This window comes from Limulus polyphemus, unplaced genomic scaffold (assembly GCF_000517525.1).
Source record: "Limulus polyphemus unplaced genomic scaffold, Limulus_polyphemus-2.1.2 Scaffold8, whole genome shotgun sequence".
In the NCBI taxonomy this organism is placed as follows: Eukaryota; Metazoa; Arthropoda; class Merostomata; order Xiphosura; family Limulidae; genus Limulus; species Limulus polyphemus.
This window is the reverse complement of record NW_013665618.1, coordinates 956,087-964,178: the sequence shown is the minus strand read 5'-3', so window position 1 is coordinate 964,178 and position 8,092 is coordinate 956,087.

The window sequence follows — 8,092 nt, the reverse complement described above, 5'->3', positions numbered from 1 at the left end:
CATCAAATCTGCTAAACTGTAGTTTGATTTGCTGCTTCTTGTTTCCATTTTCTCTGTTTCTTCTTTTTATCCCACCTCTGACACCAATTTGTTACGTCTCCGTTTGTTAATTGATTTTTCCGTAACTTCGTTCCGATGAAACTTTAACGACACAAGTCTTTACTTAATAAAACTGGTTTATTCTTTCCGAATATAACTTTTCGATACACTTAATTTCAATATTCGCGCTAAAACAAACACTATAACGAACGAACGTTAACTTCAACAATACGTCTCTCTCTGACCGCAGTTCAATTACTCATTACCTACACACACATTGTTGTGTCACGTTGTCACCCTCTTATATATACCAGCCTACCCTATCTAGTAAATACTAGAGCATTCGCCAAGGTACGGGATAGTTTTAGAAACTAGAGGGCGTGAGAATAGTCACGTGATCTCGGTGACGCAACAATAGATACTCACTTTTGGCGCGGCACGTTGGTTATATTTATAGCTGTGTGGAGTCGTTCTAGAATTTCAGTCTTATGTAATAATGCAAGTTAAAGCGTTTATGTACACACATATATTGTTGATTCTTACTCTCGAGAATCTTCTACAACTTTGGAGAATAGGCGGAAGTTTCGCAATACATATCTAACACTATAAGCAAGGTATATTTTTAAATATAAACTCAATTCAAACAAACGTTGATATTAAAATAAATATATAACAACAAATTCGTTACACTATAAATATAACCAACTCGACGCGACAAAGAGAGGGTATCTATTATTAGTTTGCTATAGTCACTGTGCTATAAACTTTGGAAGCTGTAACTGTGATTGTTATGATGCTTATCAATCAGAAACTTCAGATATTTGACCAGGAACATTTATAAATTTCGAACATTACAAATCATTTAACTTCAGTAGATTCTAATCAGACATTAGTATTTTTACGAAAATATTATATAAATTCATCATGGGAAAACTCAGCGTGTGTGGCTGGTAAATAACGAAGGACAAAGCTAGCTAGCTCCCTGTTAAGTGAATTATACCTACGTCAATTCGTAATTAATTTACTCATCGTGAACCCTCGATAAGATATCGAGGAAGTTCCAGACTAGAAAGAATACTTTATATTGCTTGTAAGTTTGTGAAACTTTTGTTTATAAATCACTGTTTGTAATAACTGTTATTGTATAATAATCTAAATAACAAAATGTTTACTCGTTAGACAAAATTAAAAATTGATAATTCTAAGAACCCATGGGTGAAAAGCAAAGAAGGATATGTTATAGTAAGTCAACCATAATACATCTGCTGATGAGCATTTTGGAAGTTTCTTTGGGTTGAATCAAAACAATGACCAATTAAAAGATCCAGAGCTTTCTGAAGGATTAAAATACATTTTAGAATTTATGAAAAACATTGAATTTACTCTAAAACAGCTGTAATATGGCAGACATGGTAATCTAAATAAGAAAATTTTACTAGTCAGATAAGTAAAAACTAAAAATCAGCTAAATTAGAAGAACGTACTATCTAAAATGCCTATAAATACTAACACAGTTCAATCATAGAATATTATGTATAATAATTAGTTAACTGAAAAAAAAAAGAATGATTTCAACTAAAACAAACCAACATCTGGTTATTGATCTAAACTGTAGTTTGAAACTACGTGTTGAAAACGGTTTTCTCTTTTTTTTTTAAATGTAAAACAAACTTCAAAGGAAAGACTAAGGGAATGGATCAGTTAGAAAGCGAAACAGTTTTTTAAAAAACATTTGTTAAAAATAAGAATATATGCGTAGAAACTTCCACGGACTTAGATATAGCTCCACCTGGTTTTAGTTTTCAGCACACACCACTAATGCTGTTACTTATAACGCTGTCCACTGAATCTCGTTCTACCCTATCTTGCTTGACTCATTTGTAGCTTATTATTTTTAACTATCTGAGCTTTTAACAAATTTTGTTTGTCCGTGGTTTTAAAACACGATGCAATATACATAAGATTATTTAGCAAATGTAAAATTGTGTTATAATAATTCAACTTGTTTCAAAGCTGTAAATCTAGTAACCCTATTCCTGCTCTAAAACTACTAAATATTAAACACACACAAGAGCAGTAAAGAAAACTAACCCATCTGTCCAATTACGTGTGGATCAGCAGTAAACAACCAACAGTTTATGGTAATTGGATATAGTACCTTTACAAGTCGCAGGAATATATATTTTAAAGTAACGTGTTCATCATTGAGTTGTTGTTATAACGCATGCAGTTGTAAGTGTGCATACATACACACACACACATATATATATATATATATGCATATACACATTTAATAATGATGCATTAATAATTAAAAAATCCTGGTAATTCCAATGAAGATATTTTATATTTATGATTACTGAATGAAATCTTAATCCCTTCATTTCTGCAATACTTTTTATACCAATGTGGTGTTTTTTGATAATTTTATGAGTTTTTGCTGCATAGTTTCGAAGTTACTAAAACAGTTTGGACTACTTACGATTTCAGTTTATAATTCTTTATTTTGTAACGTCATTTTAATCTATTTTTAGTAGCACTCAAAAATTGCTTGCATAATATTTTAGATCTAATGTTCTCAACTACGTAATTCAGTAATCTTGATATACGTACATGTAATGGACACTTTACACGTGTCCAGTACTCAAAACACATTTGGGATAAACCTTGGGGCTTCTCTGACATTCACAGCTTGGATTTTCCGAAGATGATAGGGAAGGAAATGTCTTGTACAAGTGATATCATACTTGATCCTTTTCTTTTAAAGTTTTATCATGGCTAAATAGCTGTAGAAGTAAAGCAGTGAAAGCTGGATATGTTCCAAAAGTTCTGTGAAAACATGTGATCCTGCTAAAAATATGTCATGTTCTTGTGAAATTATGAAAACGACCAGAAGATGTAATTAAATAAAAGCTTGCGAAGACTGGGCTTTTCAGGAACAGGATAGAAAAAGAAGAATCGTTTAGAGAGTGTTTGTCGAAATCGCTGTGAAAAACTGACTAATACGGTGTGAAGAAGGGTGTAAAGTGAAACAACAGAAAGGTCAAATGTTGGATAGAAAAAAGAAGATCAACACATTATCAAAGAATATGAATGATGTAGTTTCAAAATCAGATAGAACCAGAAAATAAGAAATGGAAAGAATAAAGCAAAAAATAAGGAAATAAAACGTATATATATATATATATATTATGCACACACACTTACGTGACTATGTATTAGTGTTATTAGTCCTCACGAAAATTATTTCCTTTCTCGCAATCAGTTTGCTATAAATCGCCATTTATTCCCTTACATGGTTTGTAAGTTTATATTATATTAGATCCAGCGGCTTCCCAGTTGCAATTCATTAACTCAACACGTCCCCTAGTGGCACAGCGGTATGTCTGGTGACTTACAATGCTAGAAACCGGGTTTCGATAGCCGTGGTGGGCAGAGCACAGATAGCCCATTGTGTAGCTTTGTTCTTAACTACAGACAATCGACAAACAATCAAAGCATAGATAACATACTCAGGTTCCGCACCCTCTCCCACATACCCCGTAATAATATAATAATAGTGGAATGAAGATAAAAATATTTCTGAGCGCCAGGTTGTTCACTTAAATTTTTTTCCCCATTGAATACGAGAACACTTTAAATCAAAATTTCCACCATGGTCAAGGCAAGGTAATATATGAGGAAGTTAATCACGAGGCTCTCCTGCACATTAACCTTGAAATGATTAAGTTACTTATGAATGGTTTGTATTGCTTGTATGCTACAAAAAGAGAAGAATTGTTGTGGTTAAATTGCCATCTACAAGTGCAAGACGTTTAGTGGAAAAAAAAATAACACATTTCTTGTTTGTTTTTTGAATTTCGCGCAAAACTACATGAGGGCTATCTGCGCTAGCCGTCCCTAATTTAGCAGTGTAAGACTAGAGGGAAGGCAGCTAGTCATCACCACCATCCACCGCCAACTCTTGGGCTACTCTTTTACAAACGAATAGTGGGATTGACCGTCACATTATAACGCCCTCACGGCTGAAAGGGCGAGCATGTTTGGTGGGAAGGGGATTCGAACCCGCGACCCTCAGATTGCGAGTCGAGCGCCTTATTCACCAGGTCCTGCCGGGCCCACATTTTTTAATGCAGTACGAGTACTCATGTTGCAAGAGCACTTTTGTAATTCCAAGCAAAAAATAGGTAACGCTAATGGCTTGAATCCTCAATAATGTATTATTATTATATTATATTTTATGATTATTATATTATGTATTATAATTATTATATTATATATACATTATGATTATTATATTATATTTTAGGATTATTATATTATGTATTATAATTATTATATTATATTTTAGGATTATTATATTATATATTATAATTACTATATATATATTATTATTATTGTACAAAATTATTACAGAGAGAGAGAGAGAGAACAAAACACTTGAAAGCATTCTTGGAAATCTGTTTAGGCAACCAATAACGCTTCTGAATTGTTTTGAATGGGACAGTTTTAGAAATTGCATGTCATTTATAACTAGTACATAAAAGCAGTAGTGAACCCCCTTGCAGAGTAAGGGATCAATAATAAGTTTGTAAAAAAATCAAAATACTTATTAATTTTTGTAATTTTTATTTGTTTTACTTTATAGTTTTTATTTACTTGTATTCATTTTGTTTTACTAATACAAAATTATAACAGGGAGAGATTCAAATAAATGCAAGCATTTGAGGAAGCCTGTTCAAATAATTAATAACATACCTATATTGTTTTAAAATAGATAATTGAAAAATAACGTTATTTATAAAGTGTAACTTATAAGCAACATAAAAAATGTAATAAAGTAACAATGATAAGCCTTGGTTCATATTATAATACATAAAAAAATCAAGCAAAGACAAATTAACATATTTTACTATCAGCGAGACTTTTGCTACTGCCCCAAGGATGACCGATATTTTATATCAGGTTTGTATTTGGTTTTAAGATATTTAAGAGCTATTCATGCAACACTAGCTTCTTCATTAAGACTACTTCTATGATTAGACTTGACAAAGTTCATCACTGAAAACAATGACTCACATGAATATCTAGATGAAATTACTGATAATTCTGCCATTTTTCAGGCAGTCAGAAGTTTCAGAAATGGAATTCAGGATTTCATTTTCTGCAATTTTCAATTTTGATTCGGCCATTAACCGAATTATTTCAATATTTTCTAGTTCAGCTCTTAAGTCGACAAATTTTTGCCTCCAAATTGAACTACTTTGTAAATCAATCAACTGCATCTAAAAATATTCGAATCAATCCACTGCAACATTTCCAAATTCAGTTTGTCTAATGTTACATTGTCTGTTACATTATCTAATGTTACATAGTCTGTTACATTTGTCTAATGTTACATAGTCTGTTACATTTGTCTAATGTTACATTGTCTGTTACATTATCTAATGTTACATTGTCTGTTACATTTGTCTAATGTTACATTGTCTGTTACATTATCTAATGTTACATTGTCTGTTACATTTGTCTAATGTTACATTGTCTGTTACATTATCTAATGTTACATTGTCTGTTACATTTGTCTAATGTTACATTGTCTGTTACATTTGTCTAATGTTACATTGTCTGTTACATTATCTAATGTTACATAGTCTGTTACATTTGTCTAATGTTACATTGTCTGTTACATTTGTCTAATGTTACATAGTCTGTTACATTTGTCTAATGTTATCTAATGTTTGGTAGATAAATAGCAAATATTAACTTAATGCGAAACCAAAAAAGAGTAGTAGACAGTACTACATTTTACAAAACACGTTGCCAATAAATAATCACTCAAGTACTTCGGCAATATATTATATTCTAATTAACTCGTCAAACGTTTTATTATTCCTATCATTAGTTATTAAAATTTTCTTCTATATCTCAAAAAAATATTCAATGTTCACTCAAAAACAACAGAAGAAAAAATATGAGCAGAACGATCCAATGCTAGCCTTTCACTTCTATCATTACCCGAATACTGATTTTTACTGGTTCGGCAGGGATTTTAAAACGTTTTATCCAAAGTCAGGTGCTCGCTCAGTTAAAACACACAGAATGATAAACGTCATTAAAGATGTACTGAAATTCCTGCAACACTAGCTTAGATAAAAAATTTTAACAATCACGACATTCTGTTAGGATAAAAATAATGCAGAAAAAAATAGATTAAAATATAGAATGATCAAATATTTTCTGTCAACGAATTATTATTTTTTAAATATCTTAAAACATGTTGATTTCTTTAGAAGGTTTAATATTATTGATTTCCTATATTGATGGACATGTTAGATTCCTTCAGGAATATCTGAATTTTCCTCTGATGCACTCCGTTCCACCTCGATTTCTTATGAGCTGTTCTTGTCGCTTGACTTGTTAATATACATATTCTAAATTGTGTTAGTATAAAGAACTCAACCTTCTGTACTTTAACTGTGGAAAACATATTTCTTTAATATTTTTTGTTTTACGAAACTTCGTGAAACATCGTACACAACTTCAGTTAAATGATTCTTAAACTCAGAAATACAATAGTAAACTAAGTCCCAGTTAAAAATAAACTTGTATTCTAAGAAAATCTCTTGTCACGCGTAAATAATGTCAATATTAAAACATTTACTTCAGTTTATATTTAACAGAGTTTGACTATAAATTACGTAATTTGTATAGAGCACAATGTAAAAACATTTCTGATAATTTGTAAGGTACTACAAAAATTTATATTTTCTGTATCGTTCATGTTAAATAAATATTAGTAACTATATATAATTATTACATTAGTGGTCATGCAAACTGCTCACTTGGTTTCTTTACATTTTACGTGATATATTTGATTTTTTTACACTTTAGCGTCAAGCGTATTTTAATAAAAGTAATGAAAAACTAGATACAAATATTGTTGAGCTCTAACAGTAGATTATATGTAAAATAACAATTCATTCTTCTTTTGTATAAACTGTGTTCATATGCGATATTCACATGCAAAATAAAACTCATAATATGTCACTATATGAACATATACCAGAAGACTGAGGACTTGGCGATAAAGGCTCACACGCATTTGTACGCATGCTAAATAGTTAAAAGTTGAAAGTTTGATTTGTTTTGAATTTCGCGCAAAGCTACACGAGGGATATCTGCGCTAGCCGTCCCTAATTAGAGAAAAGGCAGCTAGTCATCACCACCCACCGCCAACTCTTTGGTTACTCTTTTACCAACGAATAGTGGGATTGAGTGGCACATTATAACGCCCCCACGGCTGAAAGGGCGAGCATGTTTGGTGGGACGGGGATTCGAACCCGCGACCCTCAGATTGAAATGCACGATAATCTACTGTTTTCATAAATGTAAAGCTATGTTATTAAGTTTAATACCAAAAATAAGAGAACGTTATTGTACAATAACAAAGTGTTTAAGCAAAAACATAAAATAAAAGCTGGTGACTTACTTTGCTTACAATTTCCCTCAGCTCGTTACACGATGCATGAGTATGGAAGTACATTATGCTACTTTAATAATAGGTAGACAAACAACGATTTCTAAGTGTAAAGACAATGTTTTTATTGATGGTGGAACATACTACATGTTTTGACAAAACATTGGTTTATCTTCTTCAGGTATGATCCGTATCCAATCCAATCTTGGCAGGTAATTATGTCCCAAAGAATTTGAGGCCTGAAAAATAACAAAATGCGATCCGAAACTGTTGTTTCTCTTCGCCCCGCACGTGGTAAATCGAATCTTTGGAATTTTGATCATAAGACAATCGAAAGTTTTCATTGCGCATGGCGGAAATCCATTCGTTGCATTCTCATGGTGCCATATGACATTCACTATGACTTGTTACCTAGAATTGTGGATGATCATCCCGTAGAATTTCAAATGCACAAGCGTTTTGTGAACTTTAAGAACTCCTGCCGTTCGTCTGAAAACGAGCTAGTCAGATTATGCTATAGAATGGCTATAAATGACAGTGGATCTTCTGCTGGGAATTCCATCAGTCAAATTTGTT